Genomic DNA, 21601 nt, shown 5'->3' on the forward strand with positions numbered 1-21601 from the left:
CATAGATGAGTATAAGGTTCTAGCTTTTTCCTTCATAAAGTATATAGATTTGGATAGCTTACAAGGTGCAGTGCAGCATTGCATATATGAAATGTCTCTTTTGTCTTCCAAAGTTTGCTAGTCTGCTTGGGCTGCCATAATAAAATAGTAAAATTAAGTGGCTTAAACAACAGACTTTAATTTTCTCAGAGTTCTGAAAGCTAGAAGTACAAAAAGTATACTCATTCTATTTATAATGAAAGCCCTCTTCCTAACTTGTAGATAGCCTCCTTCCTGCTATGAGCCCATATAGCCTTTCCTCTGTATTATATCTGGAGAGAGAGCGAGCTCACTGGTGTCTCTTCTTAAAAGCACACTGATCCTACTCTTTCAGTACCCCACCCATGGGTCTTCAATGAAACTTAATTACTTCAAGGCCACCTGATGTAGAGAACTGACTCATTGGAAAAGACCTTCATGCTGGGAAAGGTTGAAGGCAGGAGGAGAAGGGGAAGGCAGAGGTTAAGATGGTTATACACCATCACCAACTCAATGGACACGAATTTGAGTAAACTCCAAGAGATAGTGGCGGACAGAGGAGCTTGGCATGCTATAGTCCATGGGGTCACAAAGGGTCTGATATGACTTAGTGACTGAACAACAGCAACAACCTTGAGGCCCCATGTTCAGATACAACCACTCTTATAATGTGGGTTTCAACATATGGATTTGGAGGAATACAAATATTCAGTCTATGATACAGAGCTCCAGCAAATGTTCAGATGCAATCATATTTGTTTTAGTTCTACGGAAAATGGCATGGATATTTTCACAAGGATTGCATTAAATCTGTAGATTGATTTGGGTAGTATGGACATTTGCAGAAATGTGATGGACCTAGAGAGCATTATTCTTAGTGAAATGTCAGAGAAAGATAAATACCACATGATGTTATCTGCATGTGGAATCTAAAAAAGTAATACAAATGAAGGTATATAGCAAAACAGAAACAGATTCAAAGATAGAGAAGATAAACTGATGGTTACTAGTGGAGAGAGACAATGGGGAAGTGGGACCTTAAGGGTATGAAGACATACAGCCTATTTTGTATAAAACAGATAAGCAACAAGGATATATTGTATAACACAGGGAATTGTAGCTGTTACCTTATAATAACTTTTAATGTAGTATATACCGTAAAACTACTGAATCACTATGCTTTACATCTGAAACTAATATAAATATAATTTAAACTGTAAATCAAATATACTTTGGTAAAAATACAATAACATTTTAATTATAAATTAGTGTTAGATAATACCTACAAGCAATGATCGCTGTTGCATGATCCAAGTCACTTCCATGAAAAGGATAAAAATAGATGGAAAATTGTAGACAGGTTTTAATATTTCAGCTTCTCAGAAAAAAAGCTTTAAAATACGGAAAAGTTTGTAACAAAAGTTACAAAGACAATTAGTTTGATTTGCATGTGTGTTCATTTACTGTATTGATTTTTGCACTGAATTGAAGGAACTTCACCCCAAATTGAAAATATTATTCCTAAAAATAATTTTTAAGTAGATGTGTTGAGATTTGCAGAGTGTGCCTGAAGGTTAAGCATACTTTGCTTTATGCAACTGAACGTTGAACAATGGTAATAGAGTCAGAACAGGAAACAAAACTAGTTTCCTTTTTTTTTATGAATAAAAGGCATTCATAAGACTATTCTTCATGCTAAATTTTAAAATATCAACAAGATCAATCACACATAACCAGAAACAAAATTTTGAGAACAGACTACACAAGAGGAAATGTTTCATTTATAACCATTATTTATCCATTCTACAATCCCTACTCCTTGTGAAGAAGGTGAAATGACAAAAGCTATATGTTTTACTGAGGATAGAAGGGGGATGTATACAGAAATGTCAAGGGATATATTTCAAAGCAAATTGGCACATTCAATTAAATTTGGTTTCCAATGTAAATAAATGGAACAGAGTCATTCCTCCATGTGAAAGTACTCATTCTATATTAATAATAAATTATGAAAAAAGATTATTCTTGAGAAAGCATCAATTTATATTACTATTCAGTTGTGCTTTCCATTAGAAAAAAATGCATATTTAGTGACATGAACTTGGAAGTTAATCAGTTTTTACAGAGAAATCTAGAAGCCTCTGTAGATATTCCATATAAAATAATGGATTAAAATCCCCTAAAAATGACTTGCTAGAAGCAATTTTTTCTGGTCAGCTAATCTTTCAGTTTTAAACTTTTATACTTTATACTCTTCTCTGAAATATTAGGGCTGCAACTTTACAGACAATATTTCTCAGTCCACACACCCATGCTAGTCACAATAGGAGGCCGAGAAGGAAACAAAAGGGATTGGTGAATAAGAAAAAACTGCTTCCTGTTTTTTGTTTTTCAATTATTTTCCCTGTCATATTGGAATACAATTTCTTTACAATGTTATGTTAGTTTCTGTTGCAGAGTGAAGTGAATCATCTATACATACACAGATATTTCCTCCCTCTTAGACTCCCCTCTCATTCCCTCTTTCCACCCTCTTAGGTCACCACACAGCACAGAGCTGAGCTCTCTGTGCTATGCAGCAGCTTCCCACAAGCTATTTATTTTACACAAGGTAGTGTATAGATGTCAGCGCAGTGCTCTCAATTTCTTTCAACCTCTCCTATGCCCACTGTGTCCACATGTTAGTTCTCTACATCTGGGTCTCTATTCCTGCATTCCCTGCTCCTTTAAGTCAACATCGTTCCAGAAGAGAGAATTGGCTGTGATCTCCAGCTTCCTTTGCAAATCCCAGCATCGGCCCCACCATTTTTCACTGTGGACATGAAGGTTAGCCAGGAGGATCTCCTTTTCAGAGATTTGAGGACCCACACCATGCATGGGCCCCACCTAAGACCCCTGCTTTCTGTTAACCACCTCTTCTTCATCTCTCTTTTCATTGCTTATTATCTCTGGCTTAGCCAGTTTCCCATTTGCTATCTAAATTCTTCAGTTCCTATAGGCCATTTTGTTCTATAAAATTCCCTTTGTTTAACATTCCTAGCATCAATCTATCTTTTCCTGAATAAATCGTGATGCAGTAACTTCAAAATAAAAGCTGAATTGATTCAGCATCATAATTTCCAAGCCATACATAGACTAAGTTAGCTAGTTTAGCTAAATTTTGCAGTATTCCTGAGTCAGGAAGCAACAGTTAGAACTGGACATGGAACAACAGACTGGTTCCAAATAGGGAAAGGAGTATGTCAAGGCTGTTTATTGTCACCCTGCTTATTTAACTTATATGCAGAGTACATCGTGAGAAATGCTGGGCTGGAAGAAGCACAAGCTGGAACTAAGATTGCTGGGAGAAATCTTAAGATGTGCAGATGACACCACCCTTATGTCAGAAAGTGAAGAAGAACTAAAAGGCCCCTTGATGAAAGTGAAATACGACAGTGAAAAAGCTGGCTTAAAGCTCAACATTCAGAAAACTAAGATCATGGCATCCAGTCCCATTACTTCATGGCAAATAGATAGGGAAACAGTGGAAACAGTAGCAGACTTTATTTTTTGGGCTTCAAAATCACTGCAGATGGTGATTGCAGCCATGAAATTAAAAGATGTTTACTCCTTGGAAGGAAAGTTTTGACCAACCTAGACAGCATATTAAAAAGCAGAGACATCATTTTGTCAACAAAGGTCTGTTTAGTCAAGAATATGGTTTTTCCAGTGGTCGTTTATGGATGTGAGAGTTGGACTATAAATAAAGCTGAGCACTGAAGAATTAATGCTTTTGAACTGTGGTGTTGGAGAAGACTCTTGAGAGTCCCTTGGACTGCAAGGAGATCCAAGGAGATCCAACCAGTCCATCCTAAGGGAGATCTGTCCTGGGTGTTTATTGGTAAGACTGATGTTGAAGCTGAAACTCCAATACTTTGGCCACCTGATGTGAAGAGCTAACTCATTTGAAAAGACCCTGATGCTGGGAAAGATTGAGGGCAGGAGGAGAAGGGGACAACAAGAAGATAAGATGGTTGGATGGCCTCACCAAATCAATGCACATGGGTTTGGATGAACTCTGAGAGTGGGTGATGGACAGGGAGGCCTGGCCTACTGCAGTTCATGGGGTCGCAAAGAGTCAGACATGACTTAGTGACTGAACTGAACTGAACTGAGTATCCATTGATCTCAAGTAATTGACCCTCTCTTGCCTATCATCCTGTAGTAAAGGTGAGATTAAGTGTCATATTATATGTGGAAATAAAGTCAGCTCTTCTCTACAATGATAATTATCAGTTACTTTTATTTTAACCTTACAATTACCATATGTACTAAGTACATAACTTTGGTTTTTACATAGAAATAATACAGAAAGCTACAAGAGCAATGTAGTATAAAACCTTAATCTAACATTCAGAATTAACAATTTTTAATACAGAAAGGGATCCATTGTGACCTGTTGGAAAACAATTTGCTGTGGTGGTTCTACTACCTTGTATTATCTTCTCAAGAGTGCTTTACTAATGCTCATATGTCTATTTCACTATTGATTTTGTTTATATTTAGAGTGGCCTAGGCTGTATAGTGTCACCCTGCTTATTTAACTTATTTGCAGAGTACATCATGAGAAACGCTGGACTGGAAGAAACACAAGCTGGAATCAAGATTGCCGGGAGAAATACCAATAACCTCAGATATGCAGATGACACCATCCTTTGGCAGAAAGTGAAGAGGAACTAAAAAGCCTCTAGATAAAAGTGAAAGAGGAGGATGAAAAAGTTGGCTTAAAGCTCAACATTCAGAAAACGAAGATCATGGCATCCGATCCCATCACTCCATGGGAAATAGATGGGAAAACAGCGGAAACAGTGGAAACAATGTCAGACTTTATTTTTTTGCCTCCAAAATCACTGCAGATGGTGACTGCAGTCATGAAATTAAAAGACGCTTAGTCCTTGGAAGAAAAGTTATGACCAACCTAGATAGCATATTCAAAAGCAGAGACATTACTTTGCCAAGTAAGGTCTGGCTAGTCAAGGCTATGGTTTTTCCTGTGGTCATGTATGGATGTGAGAGTTGGACTGTGAAGAAGGCTGAGCACCAAAGAATTGATGCTTTTGAACTGTGGTGTTGGAGAAGACTCTTGAGAGTCCCTTGGACTGCAAGGAGATCCAACCAGTCCACTCTGAAGGAGATCAACCCTGGGATTTCTTTGGAAGGAATGATGTTAAAGCTGAAATTCCATTACTTTGGCCACCTCACGCGAAGAGTTGACTCATTGGAAAAGACTTTGAAGTTGGGAGGGATTGAGGGGCAGGAGGAGAAGGGGACGACAGAGGATGAGATGGCTGGATGGCATCACTGACTCGATGGACACGGGTCTGAATGAACTCCGGGAGTTGGTGATGGACAGGGAGGCCTAGCGTGCTGTGATTCATGGGGTCACAAAGAGTCGGACACAACTGAGCGACTGAACTGAACTGAACTGAAGAAACAGGAAGGTAAGAGTTTCAGGAGACCAAAATATTTGTTCTCTTTATTTCACAGTATTGACTGCATATTTCAACATAATTTGTTGATTTGTATACCTTCATATTCATTTTTATCATCTGAGAAATTTAGTCTTTACTAGTTGATATAAAATAATTCTGCATACTGCTATTACATTTGCATTGACTTTTAAAAATATGTTTTTCTCTCCTCACTTATTTGTTTCAAAGATATTCCTTTCAGTTTGTGCATTCCTCAGTCTCTCCTTGTCCAGTTTCTAGGGTTTCATCCTATGCTGTGGATATCTGATGTCTGCTTTCATGAAAAGAGTTATAGTGACAGTTATCTACAAAAAATCGACATTTCCTCCTTAAAATAATCTCTCTTCAGAAATTTAAAATCATATTACTTTTAAGAAAAAGCAGAAGTCACCCAATTATATGAAATAAAATTAGAAGTCAAAACCCTAACATCAGCAAATTAGGTCAAGAACTCAGTGAGTTTCTAAAATCAAAATGCCAAAACTAGAGAAAATGTAAATGTGTAGAAAAGAAAGATGAAAGTCTATTGATTTAAAAGTCAGAGATCAGAAACTTTTTTAAAAATATATATAAACATAGGCATGTATAAATTAATCATCAAGTTTATGTTTCATAGAATACACATGAATAAAATAGTAAAAACCTGAGTTTATGAGAAATATTTTCAGATGCATTTATAGGAAGTACCATGGTCAAAGGGTAGCAAGGAATAGCAAAAGATTTCATCAAAGGATTAAGAACTTTAAAGCATTTTATCAATATATTCATACCAAATATACCAAATATGTTCATAAAAATGATAAATGAAAGTAGAAAATCAGTTTCCATTATAAATTTCTTTAAAATATTACTAGTAAAATATTTTCAAGAATGAATTCTATATAGATTTTTGAGATATAAGTAAAAGGTTTTTGTACCCACTAGAATGGATACCAGTAAAATCTTTGGTGATACCAAAGGTAGCAAAATCTTGGAAAGAGGCCAGTTGTACTGACTTCACTATTTGCCAAGAGAGTTTTCCAAAAGATTTTGTGTGTATATATATTTATCTTGATATTGCTAACCTTATATGAATTTGGCCATTTTCAGTAAAGTTTTAGGGTGCTGTATAGTTAGTTTGAGTAAAACAAGTACTAAATGAAAAATGTTCTTCTTTGACCTTCACATACTAAATTTCCTTGAATAATGTGTTGCGCTGTAAGCCATTCTTATTAATGTTTGCAGATGCTGGTAGTGCTCCTGATATTGACCTTAAGAAATGATTGAAAAATAAAGCAAAATAAATCTTCCTCCTGGAAATCCTAAGTCCTCTCCTATTTTCTAGTGACCTTATGTGATGCCTGATTCTCTCACCTTGCCTATGACCAAAAGTCATGGCTTACCACTCTGCACAAAGCAGATCATTTATTTTCTTAGCAGGAGATCCCCCATGCCATTAATGATTCATATAGGTCATGTTTACAAGTGGCAAATGTTTCTAAGTTTGCTATATCCTAGAGCAGCAACTTCAATTTTATATTAAAAAGTTTTAGAATTTCTTATTTAAGACTATCAAGAGCGATAATCTAAGTTCCACTGTTCTATTGTCTTCTTATTTACTGGACGACAAAGAAATGAAAAGAGGGGGGCATAAAGAAAAGAAGAACTAGTATCCTAGAAACAGTGACCTGGGTCAAGCGTTCATGAAGGTATCACAGAAAACCAAGGAAGATTTTTTTTTTTTTTAATGCATCCACCAACTCACACATTTAATTCTTGTTGTGCTGGTTCAGTTCATTTGTTTTTTGTTTTTGTTTTGTATTGGTGAGACTACTGAGGTTCTACGTTGAGTAAATTTCAATTGTACAATACAAAATAATCAACTATAGTCACCATGTAATACATGAGATTCAGACCTTATTGATCTTATAACTGAAAGTCTGTATTCATTCTATTCTCTCAATTTCCATTCTTCCCCCCAGCAATCCCTTGACAATCACTTTTCTACTCCATTTCAAGGAGTTGAAAACAAATTTTTAGGTCCCACACACATAGCATGTGATACCATGCAGAATTTGTCTTTTCCTCTGATTTATTTCACTGACTAATGCCCTGCAGGTTCATTCATGTGGTCATAAAGGACAGGAATTCTTTCTTCTTAAGGCTGAATGATATTTAATTGTATATATACACCACATTTTCTTGAACCATTCATCCATTGGTGGACACACAGTGTGTTTCCATACCTTGGTTATTTTGAATTCATGCTTCAGATAACTTAAAAATGCAGATATCTCTGTCATAATGGCTTTATTTCTTTTGGATATAAACAAGAAGTGGGATGATTGGGTCAAATGGTAGTTCTAATTTAATTTCTTGACAAACCTCCATACTAGTCTCCATGTGGCTATACCGGTTCATGTTCCCACCAACACTGTACCCACTCTTTAGCATTTTTAACCTTTTGTCTTTTTTATGGTAAGAGTTCTAACAAGTATGAGATGATGTCTCATTTTGATTTTGATTTGCATCTCTCTGATAATGGAGAAGAGAATGGTAAACCACTTCAGTATTTTGCCTTGAGAACCCCATGAACAGCATGACAAGGTAAAAAGATAGGACAGTGATAGATGAACTCTCCAAGTCAGTAGGTGCCCAATATGCTACTGGTGATCAGTAGAGAAATAACTCCAAAAAGAATGAAGAGATGCAGCCAAATCAAAAACAACACCCAGTTGTGGATGGGACTGGAGACAGAAGCAAGGTCCAATGCTATAAAGAGCAATATTACATAGGAACCTGGAATGTTAGGTGCATGAATCAACGCAAATTGGAAGTGGTCAAACAGGAGAGGGCAAGAGTGAACATTGGCATTCTAGGAATCAGTGAACTAGAATGGACAGTAATGGGTGAATTTAAATCAGATGACAATTATATCTACTACTATGGGCAGGAATCCCTGAGAAGAAATGGAGTAGCCATCACAGTCAACAAAAGAGTTTGAAATGCAGTACTTGGATGCAATCTCAAAAAGACAGAATGATCTCTGTTCGTTTCCAAGGCAAACCATTCAATATCACAGTAATCCAAGTCTACTCCCCAAGCAGTAATACTGAAGAAGCTGAAGTTGAACAGTTCTATGAAGACCTACAAGACCTTCTAGAACTAACGCCCAAAAAAGATGTCCTTTTCATTATAAGGGATTGGAATGCAAAAGTAGGAAGTTAAGAAACACCTGGAGTAACAGGCAAATTTGGCTTTGGAGTACAGAATGAAGCAGAGCAAATGCTAATAGAGTTCTGCCAAGACAATGCACTGGTCATAGCAAACACCCTCTTCCAACAACACAAGAGAAGATTCTACACATGGACTTCAGCCGATGGTCAACACCAAAATCAGATTGATTATATTCTTTGCAGCCAAAGACAGAGAAGCTCTATACAGTCAGCAAAATCAAGACAGGGAGCTGACTGTGGCTCAGATAATGATCCCCTTATTGCCAAATTCAGACTGAAATTGAAGAAAGTGGAGAAAACCTCTAGACCGCTCAGGTATAACCTAAATCAAATCCCTTATGACTATACAGTGGAAGTGAGTAATAGATTTAAGGGACTAGATCTGATAGACAGAGTGCCTGATGAACTATGGACAGAGGTTCGTGACATTGTACAGGAGACAGGAATCAAGATCATCCATAAGAAAAAGAAATGCAAAAAAGCAATATGACTGTCTGAGGAGGCCTTACAAATAGCTGTGAAAAGAAGAGAAGCAAAAAGCAAAGGAGAAAAGGAAAGATATACCCATTTGAATGCAGGGTTCCAAAGAATAGCAAGGAGAGATAAGAAAGCCTTCCTCAGCTATCAATGAAAAGAAATAGAGGAAAACAACAGAATGGGAAAGACTAGAGATCTCTTCAAGAAAATTAGAGATACAAGGGAACATTCCATGCAAAGATGGGTTCAATAAAGGAAAGAAATGATATCGACCTAACAGAAGCAGAAGATATTAAGAAGAGGTGGCAAGAATACACAGAACAACTGTACAAAAAAAGATTTTCATGACTCAGAAAATCACGATGGTGTGATCACTCACCTAGAACCAGACATCCTGGAATGTGAAGTCAAGTGGGCCTTAGACATGGACTGGCGATTCAATTCTTACATGATAGTATACATGTTAGAATGTCTGACGCAGGGTGCAGCATGCTTGGGGCTGGTGCATGGGGATGACCCAGAGAGATGTTGTGGGGAGGGAGGTGGGAGGGGGGTTCATGTTTGGGAACGCATGTAAGAATTAAAGATTTTAAAATTTAAAAAATAAAAAATTAAATTAAAAAAAAAACACAAAACAAAACAAGAAAAAAAAACAAGTGGGCCTTAGGAAGCATCACTATGAACAAAGTTAATGGAAGTGATAAAATTCCAGTTGAGCTATTTCAAGTTTTGGAAGATGATGCTGTGAAAGTGCTGCCCTTAATATGCCAGCAAATTTGGAAAACTCAGCAGTGGCCACAGGAAAGCAAAAGGTCAGTTTCCATCCAATCCCAAAGAAAGGCAATGCCAAAGAATGCTCAAACTACAATTGCACCCATCTTACATGCTAGTAAAGTAATGCTCAAAATTTTCCAAGCCAGGCTTCAGCAATACGTGAAACGTGATCTTCCAGCTGGTTTTAAAAAAGGCAGAGGAACCAGAGATCAAATTGTCAACATCCCCTGGATCATCAGAAATGGAAGAGAGTTCCAGAAAAAAAAACATCTATGTCTGCTTTATTGACTATGCCAAAGACTTTGAGTGTGTGGATCACAATGCTGCTGCTGCTGCTAAGTCACTTGAGTCATGTCCAACTCTATGTGACCCCAGAGATGGCAGCTTACTAGGCTCTTCTCTCCCTGGGATTCTCCAAACAAGAACACTGGAGTGGGTTGCCATTTCCTTCTCCAGTGCATGAGAGTGAAAAGTGAAAGTGAAGTTGCTCAGTCGTGTCTGACTTTGTGATCCCATGGACTGCAGACCACCAGGCTCCTCCATCCATGGGATTTTCCAAGCAAGAGTACTGGAGTGGGGTGTCATTGCCTTCTCTGGTGGATCACAATAAATTGTGGAAAATTCTGAAAGAGATGGGAATACCAGACCACCTGACCTTCCTCTTGGGAAACCCATTTGCAGGTCAGGAAGCAACAGTTAGAACTGGACATGGAACAACAGACTGGTTCCAAAGAGGAAATGGAGTATGTCAAGGCTATATATTGTCACCCTGCTTATTTAACTTATATGCAGAATACATCATGAGAAACGCTGGGCTGGAAGAAGCACAAGCTGGAATCAAGATTGCCAGGAGAAATATCAATCACCTCAGATATGTAGATGACACCACCCTTATTGCAGAAAGTGAAGAGGAACTAAAAAGCCTCTTGGTGAAAGTGAAAGAGGAGAGTGAAAAAGTTGGCTTAAAGCTCAACATTCAGAAAACGAAGATCATGGCATCTGGTCCCATCACTTCATGGGAAATAGATGGGAAAAGAGTGGAAACAGTGTCAGACTTTATTCGAGGGGGCTCCAAAATCACTGCAGATGGTGACTGCAGCCATGAAATTAAAAGACACTTACTCCTTGGAAGGAAAGTTATGACCAATCTAGATAGCATATTGAAAAGCAGAGACATTACTTTGCCGACTAAGGTCCGTCTAGTCAAGGCTATGGTTTTTCCTGTGGTCATGTATGGATGTGAGAGTTGGACTGTGAAGAAATATGAGCACTGAAGAATTGATGCTTTTAAACTGTGGTGTTGGAGAAGACTCTTGAGAGTCCCTTGGTCTGCAAGGAGATCCAACCAGTCCATTCTAAAGGAGATCAGTCCTGGGATTTCTTTGGAAGGACTGATGCTAAAGCTGAAACTCTAATACTTTGGCCACCTCATGAGAAGAGTTGACTCATTGGAAAAGACTCTGATGCTGGGAGGAACTGGGGGCAGGAGGAGAAGGGGACAACAGTGAAAGAGATGGCTGGATGGCATCACCAACTCAATGAGTGAGTTTGCGTGAACTTCGGAAGTTGGTGATCGACAGGGAGGCTAATTCATGGGGTCTCAAAGAGTCAGACACAACTGAGTGACTGAACTGGACTGAAATGAACTGAATAATAAATATATGTCTTGTCAAATAGCCACACTATTTATACCTGGGAATTAATAAGAAAAAGTTAATTTTGAAAGATATATTTTTTAGTTCTGATCAAAGGTAGCATTGTATATTTTAAGAAAATATCTAATATAATTCAATCATATCAGTAAGCTTATGCATATCTTTTGTTGTTATTGTTTAATCACTAAGTCATGTCCAACTCTTTTGCTACTGCATTGGAGTGTAATCCATCAGGCTCCTCTGTCCATAGGATTTCCCAGGCAAGAATACTGGAACAGTTTGACATTTGCTTTTCCAGGTGAACTTCCTGGCCCAGGGATTGAGCCCAAATCTCCTGTATGCAGGCAGAATCTTTACCGCTATATCACCTGGGAAGTGCAACGTGTATCCTTAATGGTCTGAAATTCATGTAGGATCTGCTTGAGCACTTGTAGATACTAAATTTTAAAAAGTATGTATTTTAAAATAATATTCTATTTCCCTGATTTTAAAAATTAACCTGTTGATTGAGAAATCTGAGAAAAAAAAGGAGAAATATATGAAGAAAAATAAAACAAACCCTAATACAGAGATAACTAGCAGATTTTTTAATTTCAGTATTATCTCACTCATTATGCTTTATCTGAGAGAATCTTTATCATTTAGTCATCTGTTATCCGTGTATATAAGATTTTTAAAATTGTTTCATGTTCTTAAAATATTTCAATAAATAAATTTAACCATTTTATGAAGACTACTTATGCATTTATACTATTATTAATATTTTCATGTTTCCTATAACTATGTACTTGACCATTTTAAAATTGTTTGATACATTAGCTAATTATTAATATAACAATAAAACATTCCAAGGAAAATACCAGATATATATTTACTTGTTCAGCTGATATTTTTATTGCTGTCATACAAATATTTTATACATTGAGTATAAGAAGTTATAATTCATATTCTTATATACAATATGTAATTCAAGTGAGGAGACAACTTCAACCACAGAGTAACCAGACTAGAACATATCAGCTAATTATTATTTTATCATCTCATTATTTTGTAAACAATATTGTCTCTGTCATAATCCATTTACTCAAATTGTTCCTTTAGAGGGTGTCATGGATAATTTGTTGTTGACCAGATTGTCACAGGTATAAGACCTTTTGTCTCAGATTATTAATAAAGGAGCCATTTTTTGCTTTCAGAAAACCATTTGTATAGATCTCAAAATCAAAAGGCTAAATGAGATATCCTCTAAATAGCACCGAAACATTTTCCAAGTACATATATTCTGACCAGTAAACATGAGTGAAAAAAAATCTGACATGTTAACTATTGCTGCCAGCAAATCAGGAGGGATTTGAATCACAGAGGCAGAAATTTACAAGGATGTGAGCTGATACTTGAGTGCTAGATAAGCCTAATTTTTTACTGTAACTGAGCAGCTGCCAAAAGTTTAATAATTCACATATTTGAGAATGACTAGCTCAGCTCTCTGCTGCTGCTAAGTCACTTCAGTCGTGTCCAACTCTGTGTGACCCCATAGACGGCAGCCCACCAGGCTCCCCCTGTCCCTGAGATTCTCCAGGCAAGAACACTGGAGTGGGTTGCCATTTCCTTATCCAATGCAAGAAAGTGAAAAGTGAAAGGGAAGTCACTCAGTTGTGTCCAACTCTTAGCAACCCCATGGACTGTAGCCTACCAGGCTCCTCTGTCCCTGGGATTTTCCAGGCAAGAGTACTGGAGTGGGGTGCCATCGCCTTCTCCAAGCTCAGCTCTCTAGTCTCTGAGTATCCTCAAGTATTAAATCTCTGTATTAGATCATCTGAAAGAAAAGCACCTGCACAAATAATCTCATTTTCCAAAAGAAATGTCTTCGCTAGATTTCAATTTTTCTTCTCTCTAGCCATTACTGAGTTTAAAATATAAATTTATTTATTTTAATTGGAGGTTAATTACGTTACAATATTGTATTGGTTTTGCCATACATTAACATGAATCCACCACAAGTATACACATGTTCCCCATCCTGAACCCCCATCCCTCTTCCCTCCCTGTACCATCCTTCTGGGTCGCCTCAACTGCCTTATGACCCAGCAATCCCACTGCTGGGCATACACACCAAGGAAACCAGAATTGAAAGAGACACGTGTACCCCAATGTTCATCGCACCACTGTTTATAATAGCCAGGGCATGGAAACAACCTAGATGTCCATCAGCAGATGAATGGATAAGAAAGCTGTGGTACATATACACAACGGAATATTACTCAGCCATTAAAAAGAATACATTTGAATCAGTTCTAATGAGGTGGGTGAAACTGGAGCCTATTATACAAAGTGAAGTAAGCCAGAAAGAAAAACACCAATACAGTATACTAATGCATATATATGAACTTTAGAAAGATGGTAATGGTAACTCTGTATGGGAGTCATTCATTTTTTAACAGTGTATCTGTGTCAATTTAAGAACTAAATTTGAGGGCAATATTGATTATATTACTCAGTAGCTGTTACATGAAACCCAAATCTCAATATTCTCTGAGTTAACTTTCAGGGTGAAATTTATGTTTTCAGATTGATTGTGTGCTTTGTCAGATCATGAATATAGCTATATTGTCAGATCATAATATAACTATATTGTTTATAGCTATGAGGTTCCATGGGTTATAAAGTGTATCCAAAACATATTCTCATGTATCCTCACTAAAACCTAATGAGGTAAAAAGGTCAGACATCATTGTCCCAAAACAAAATACAAGTAAATAAAAAACCCAGACACAGAGTTAATTTGACTTTCCCTAACTGAATTAGAACTCAATTTCAAATACTTTATTGTGATTTATTTCTACTTTCAGGTATATTTTATATCTCTTTGTAACTTTGAGGAAAAGTAAAGAAATTTTACTATCCAAAAATATAAATTAACTTATTTCCAGCAGTTATATTTCTTCTACATGCTATTTATATATTTCATTATTACCATCAACTATTATATTTTAAATTAAATGATTAGCTATTCAATGAGTTTATAAACATATTGGACTCAGATATCCATTTTTCTGATGAAAGAGTTAGAAATACTAAAAAAATGTATCAAAAGTACAAATATATGTATAATAATTTTCCCAAAGCTTCTCTTGCTTACATACTAGCTTTAATCATTTATGAAATCCCTTTGGTTCCATCCCAGTTCATAAATGGAAAACTACAGGTGAAGCATATCTGTATGAAGAAAAATCTTGTAACTGAGGTAGAAAAAGTGGACAAAACATGTTTTCTGTGATGCATAACCAGGCTTTCCACACTCCCTTGAAGTTAAATATCACGTTAAATGTTTGTGGTTCATTCAATCTATTAATATATTCCACCTGGAGGATTCATCTTAGGGTTCATGGAAGATGATAATTTACAAGGTCCTCAGTGATTGCAAAGTCCTAATTAGTTCCTCAATGATTCTTATTGTCTCATATATTTGCAAATTATGTTCTCAAGTGATGGTAAGCAAAAGGATGGCCCCCAAACCTTAGTCCTACTTGATCTGATCCTTACCATAATTTTGAAAACATTTCTTAATGTAATTGGACTTCCCTTGTGGCTCAATTTGTAAAGAATCTGCCTGTAATGCAGGAGATCAGGGTTTGATCCCTGGGTTGAGAAGATACCCTTGAGAAGGGAAAGGCTACCCACTCCAGTATTCTGGAGAATTCCAATGGCTGTATAGTTCATGGGGTCGCAAAGAGTCAGGCATAACTGAGTAACTTTCACTTCACTTCACTTCATTGATGTAATTATTCTTGGGGGAGGGTTGAGACAAAGGAAGATTATTTTTTCCTCCTCTAAATGCTTTTTTTCTCTTCTCATAATGGACTTTTATTTCTTTTTTGAAAAGTTTTACCTGAATTTACAGATTTAATTTTATTTTTAATTCTCAAACTTACCTTTTGCCTTACTTTACTATAATAAAGTATTTCTCATCTAAAAAATGCTTTGCATTCCAAATGCAAAGTTAAAAACTGTGAAACATTGTAAGAATTAATGAAAGAGCTGAGGGGGATCCAGGGGAATGTAAAATTGTCTGTGGCTAGGCCTTACTCAAATAACCTTTGCTTTGCTGTACTAGCCTGGTTAGGCTTCCCTGATGATTCAATAAGTAAAGAATTTGTCTGCAGTGCAGGAGACACAGTAGACAAGGGTTTGATCCCTGTGTCAGGAAGATCCCTTGGAGGAGGGCACAGCAACCCACTCCAGTATTTTTGCCTGGAGAATCCCATGGACAGAGGAGCCTGGGAGACTACAGTTCATAGGGTTGCAAAGAGTCAGATACGACTGAAGCGACTTAGCACACACACACCCTGCTACTCAGCTGCACAGTAACCATGAAAACAGCAGCCTCAAAATCAGAGTAGCTGTGTGAGCCAGAAGGACAGCAGCCATATGAGAAAGTAGACAGGATTTGAGTTCCGCTAAACTCTCATCCCCAAGGATTGTCAATATTTGACCTGTGAGACAGTTGTTTAGAATAGCCTCATTCACAAGATTTGTCTTCATTTGACTTCACTAAGAGCTATTCAGTGGAAAAAGTCCTATTCCCAAGTCAGTAGTTGAAAAAAAAAAAGAGAAACCGTTATATAGCATCACAAAGTGAGAGAGTTGTTGATTTCCAAACATGTGGCTAGAGATACAATTTAAAATAAAAATGTAGTGAGTGAGAGGTATGGGGGACATGAAAAACTCTGACATAATGGAAATGGGGCAGGCTAGACACATATATGGACTTCCCTGGTGGCTCAGATGGTAAAGTGTCTGCCTACATTGCAGGAGACCCAGGTTCAATCCCTGGATCAGGAAGATCTCCTGGAGAAGGAAATGGGAACCCACTCCAGTATTCTTGCCTGGAAAATCCCATGGACAGAGGAGCCTGGTAGGCTACAGTCTATGGGATCGCATAGAGTCAGACATGACTGAGTAACTTCACTTTCTTTCTTTTCAGGCACATATATGGTCAGGAAAAACACTGTAAAATCCTACGTCTGGGTTTTAGACTCTTTCTGAACAGAAAGGCTAAGAAACATTTACAAACTAGAGTAGTAGGACATGACCCAATAAATATAGAGAGCATATCTGAAAATGTTGGGTTCAAGGCATTTGAGGAAACTTCTGTTCAGTCAACCAAGTTAAGCATAAACCTCATTGGTCCCAAATGTCAAAAATATAAAGTTTTGAGAATTTGTTCAAGAAAGTCACTAAAAATCAAACGGCAAATCTTGCTGATGGATTTACTATCTAAAAATTTGTAGTTTTCCTGATAATTTAGCACAAAGGAAGGAGAGGGGAAAGGATCTCTATTGGAGTGAAATGTTTTACTTTACTTCTCTTGTATACTAAAGTTGTGGTTTTTCAAATTTGAACTAAATTGTTTTATATTAAGATGTTAATTAAAACCCTAGGGTAATCTATAAGAAATTAAAAATATAAGAAACAAAAATAATAAACTTTCTATAAAAATAATTTGTTTAGCCCAAAAGAAATCGTGATGGATGAACAGAAAAATAAGTGAGTAAATACATAAATAGGCACAGAGAAAACAAATAGCAAATGACTTCCTATGGAACCTTTAGATAATGATCCTTCCCTTCTCTTCCATTTTCTGGCACCAGCAGGTGATCCTCGGCTTAAATTAACATAACTCCTTATTTTGGCTCCCATTTTAAAATAACCAACTTCCCTCTGTGTCTGTGAGTCTGCGTCTTCACATAGAGTTCTCCCTGTGTCTTCATTTTCTCTTCTTATAATGATAATTGTTTTATTGGACTAGGGCTCACCCTAGAAAATGACCTTTTAACTTGATTATGTCCACAAAGCTCTATCTCTATTTTTACCTGTGATATATGGATTTCAGTTTCAACCTAACTTTTTTGGGGGGGCACAATCAAGCCCCCAGCAATTACCAAAATAATCTTGGAAAAATTAAAAATGAAAAATGCAGTTGTTGATCTCATACTTCTATATTTCAGTTATTACTGCAAACTTACAGTAATAAAAATATTTTGATACTGGAACATATATACACATATAAATAAACAGATTAAAAAATCTCAAAATGAAACTTTACATTCATGGCTAATTACTTTTTGTTGAAGATGCCAGGAGGAATAAATTGAGAGAGTTATAGTTGGTTGATGAAGGGTGTTGCAACAACCTGACCTAGATCCTCCACACACCACCAGGATAGGAAGAAAGCAAATGTTGCTACAGCATTCTGCAATCTGCTTCCCCATTTTGGTGAACATCAGTTAGGTCATGTAAATTCAAGGAACTCATGTACACCACTGGTGGATTCATGTCAATGTATGGCAAAACCAACACAGTATTGTAAAGTAAAAAAGAAAACAATAATAAAATAAAATTAAACACACAAACAAACAAACAAAAAGGATAAAATGAACAAAAATTAAAGACAGTGATCACAACATATTTAACCTCAAGTATGTGACTGTTTGCCGCCTATAGAACTATACTATTCACACATCTATGAAACTAGCCATTAACCTTGACATTGTGAAATTAGGAGTATGTTCAGTTCAGTTGCTCAGTCATGTCCAATTCTCTGCAATCCCATGGATAGCAGCATGCTGCGCTTCCCTGTCCATCACCATCTCCTGGAGTTTACTCAAACTCATGTCCATCACATCGCTGCTGCCATCCAACCATCTCATCCTCTGTCATCCTCTTCTCCTGCCTTCAATCTTTCCCACAATCAGGGTCTTTTCCAGTGAGTCAGTTCTTCACATCAGGTGGCCAAATTATTGGAGTTTCAGCTTCAGCGTCACTCCTTCCAATGAATATTCAGGACTGATTTCCTTTAGGATGGACTGGTTGGATCGCACTATCCAAGGGACTCTCAAGAGTCTTCTCCAACACCACAGTTCAAAAGCATCAGTTCTTCAGTGCTCAGCTTTCTTTACAGTCCAACTTTCACATCCATACATGACTACTGGAAAAACCATATCTTTGACTAGACAGACCTTTGTTGTTATGTTAGAAGAAACTAACCATCCAGAGCAGTTTGTTCAGAAGACAAAGAGAATATTGAAAGAAACGACACACATGCCTGGAAATAGGTTTTAAAAATGTCACCATCTGCAACATTTTAGAATTGTGCAGTTTGGCATTACATTGGAACCCATGCTAAATTCAGTGAATGTACTTTTTTGGGGGGTATATAAAAGTGCCTAGTTTTTGGCCCATCCAAGAACTAGAACAAATAAAATAGGATCCATAAATATCTAATGCAAAATTCTCCATGAGAAAACAGCAAAAGTCAAACACTTATACTAGTTTAACAAAATTGTCAGACACTTAAAAACCCCTATGCGCGCGCGCGCGCGTGTGTGTGTGTGTGTGTGTGTGTGCGTGTTATGCTGCTTCAGTCCTGTCTCTTTGTAATCTTATGGACTGTAGCCCACTAGGCAGCTCCTCTGTCCGTGGGATTCTCCAGGCAGGAATACTGGAGTGAGTTGCTGATGCATGCCTCCAGGGAATCTTCCTGATCCAGGGATCAAACCACCATCTCTGAAGTCTCCTGCATTGGTACATGGATTCTTTACCACTAGTGCCACCTGGGAAGCCCCCAAATCCTGACAGTTTTTCACAAACATATAATGTTGACTATAAGTTTACTATTATTATCAGTCCAAATAACATTATAAAGTTATTTTCATTAACTTTGAAAGTATTGTACAATTTATTTATATTAGCATGCGTGCATATATATATATATATATATATATTATATATATATATATATATATACATTTGTATATAACATGTTATTTACAAAATGTTAGAGGAAGCTTGGCTTCCCAGATGGTGCTAGTGGTAAAGAATTCACCTGACAATGCAAAAGGCAAAAGAGATGCAGGCTTGATCCTTAGGTTAAGAAGATCCCCTGGAGGAGGGAATGGTGATCCGCTCCAGTATTCTTGCCTGGAAAATCCCTTGGACATAGAAGCCTCGTGAGCCACAGTCCATAGGGTCACAAACAGCCAAACACAACTGAAGTGTCTTGACATGCATGCAAATGAAGTTCATATGTGCTAAGTAAAATCTAGATAAAGGATAGAAAAACAGGTTTATAAACCTTATAACACACACACTTTTAATTGTACTTTTTTCCAAATTCACATACACGTCTCATCTGATATATGTTCCTGTCAATACTTAGCAAAGTGAATAAAAATTTCAACTCCTATTATTTTCCATAGCTAAATCATTTGATCTGCTCATGAAAGGGCATTTACTGCTTTAAATCCTAGTATACTAATTAGATGCCAATAACTGTTCATTTTAGAAAGTGAAATACAAACCTTTAAGACACTGGTGCTTTCATAAAAGATTACCTTACAGAAAGAAATATCTGGAGAAAGTAGATAGTATTCAACTTTCACCTACCTTTAAAAGTAACTTTTTATTTAGTGATAGGCATTGTTCTTGAGATGCTGAAGGCATTGTCATTCTGTGAATATTTGAGCTTCTTCATACAGATATTTCTGAAGAGAAGCACATTAATGGACTACAACACTTGCATCACATGTAATGTCTTCAAGTGGCAATGAAAGCAGAGATAAAGGGATTTGCTGAATTCAATGATGGGATTTTGTGGTGTAAGTTGTAAAATAGCATCTACGTTTTGAAAGATATTAAGTATATATAGTATGCTACTACCATCTGTCCCAAGTAACCATCATCTGCCCCAAGTGACCTCCGTCTGCCCAGTTGAATCATTAACATGCTCTATAACCTCCAAGTGTTAGTGTTTTCCCAATACATGGCTGATATTTTGGAAGGAATTCTAACCTCACAGTGTACTGCTTTGAAGTTGGATTTATCAAGAAACTAAAACCAAAACAATGAAACTTTATTTTTTAGACTTGATGATCAAAATCACATAATTTAGCTACATGGCAATTTCATTCCCAGAAGTTGCTTTAAAAGTTAGTAATAAAGTATAGAAATGGCTGAGAATAGTCATGGGCCATTGAAAGATTCAACATTGTTCACAAAACATTGAGAATATCCCTATTTCTCATTTTTTCCTGCTTTAAAATAATATAATTTTAAGGCAGTCTAATTATAAGACTCAGAAATATGTCATAAAGAGGAATTAAGAGCACATAATATGAAAATGTATTGTAACTTAAATATACCCACTGTCAACATGATTGTGAATTCCTTTACATACTATTATGTCTATGTTTATTCATTTATATTTTCACCTAATTAGGAAATGAAAAAAATAAAATTTTAAGACATTAGCAAAATGTTGTCAAGATAGCATATTAAAAACTATGGAAAATGAAATGAGATCAATGTATTGTATGATGAACTTTACCACTACTTGGGATAGATTTCAGAAAAGTTCCATTACATGTGTTTTACTCTACACAAAGAAGATGTAGGAAGGCAAGTATTTATGAGTGATTAAAAGATGGTTGCTCCTTGGAAGAAAAGCTATGACCAACCTAGACAGCATGTTAAAAAGCAAAGACATCACTTTACTGACAAAGGTTCATCTATTCAAAGCTATAGTTTTTCCAATATTCACATATGGATATGAGAGTTGGACCATAAGGAAGGCTGAGTACTCAAGAGTTGATGCTTTTGAACTACGTTGGAGAAGACTCTTGAGAGTCCTTTGGACAGCAAGGAGATCCAACCAGTCCTACCTAAGGAAATCAGCCCTGAATATTCATTGGAAAGAGTATTCATTGGATACTGAAACTGAAACTCCAATACTTTGGCCACCTGATGTGAAGAACTGACTCATTTGAAAAGACCCTGATGCTGGGAAAGATTGAAGGTGGGAGGAGAAGGGGATGACAGAGAAGATGGTTGAATGGCATCACTGACTCAATGAACATGAGTTTGAATAAGCTCTGAGAGTTGTTAATGGACAGGG

The sequence above is a fragment of the Capra hircus genome, chromosome 20 (assembly GCF_001704415.2).
Source record: "Capra hircus breed San Clemente chromosome 20, ASM170441v1, whole genome shotgun sequence".
In the NCBI taxonomy this organism is placed as follows: Eukaryota; Metazoa; Chordata; class Mammalia; order Artiodactyla; family Bovidae; genus Capra; species Capra hircus.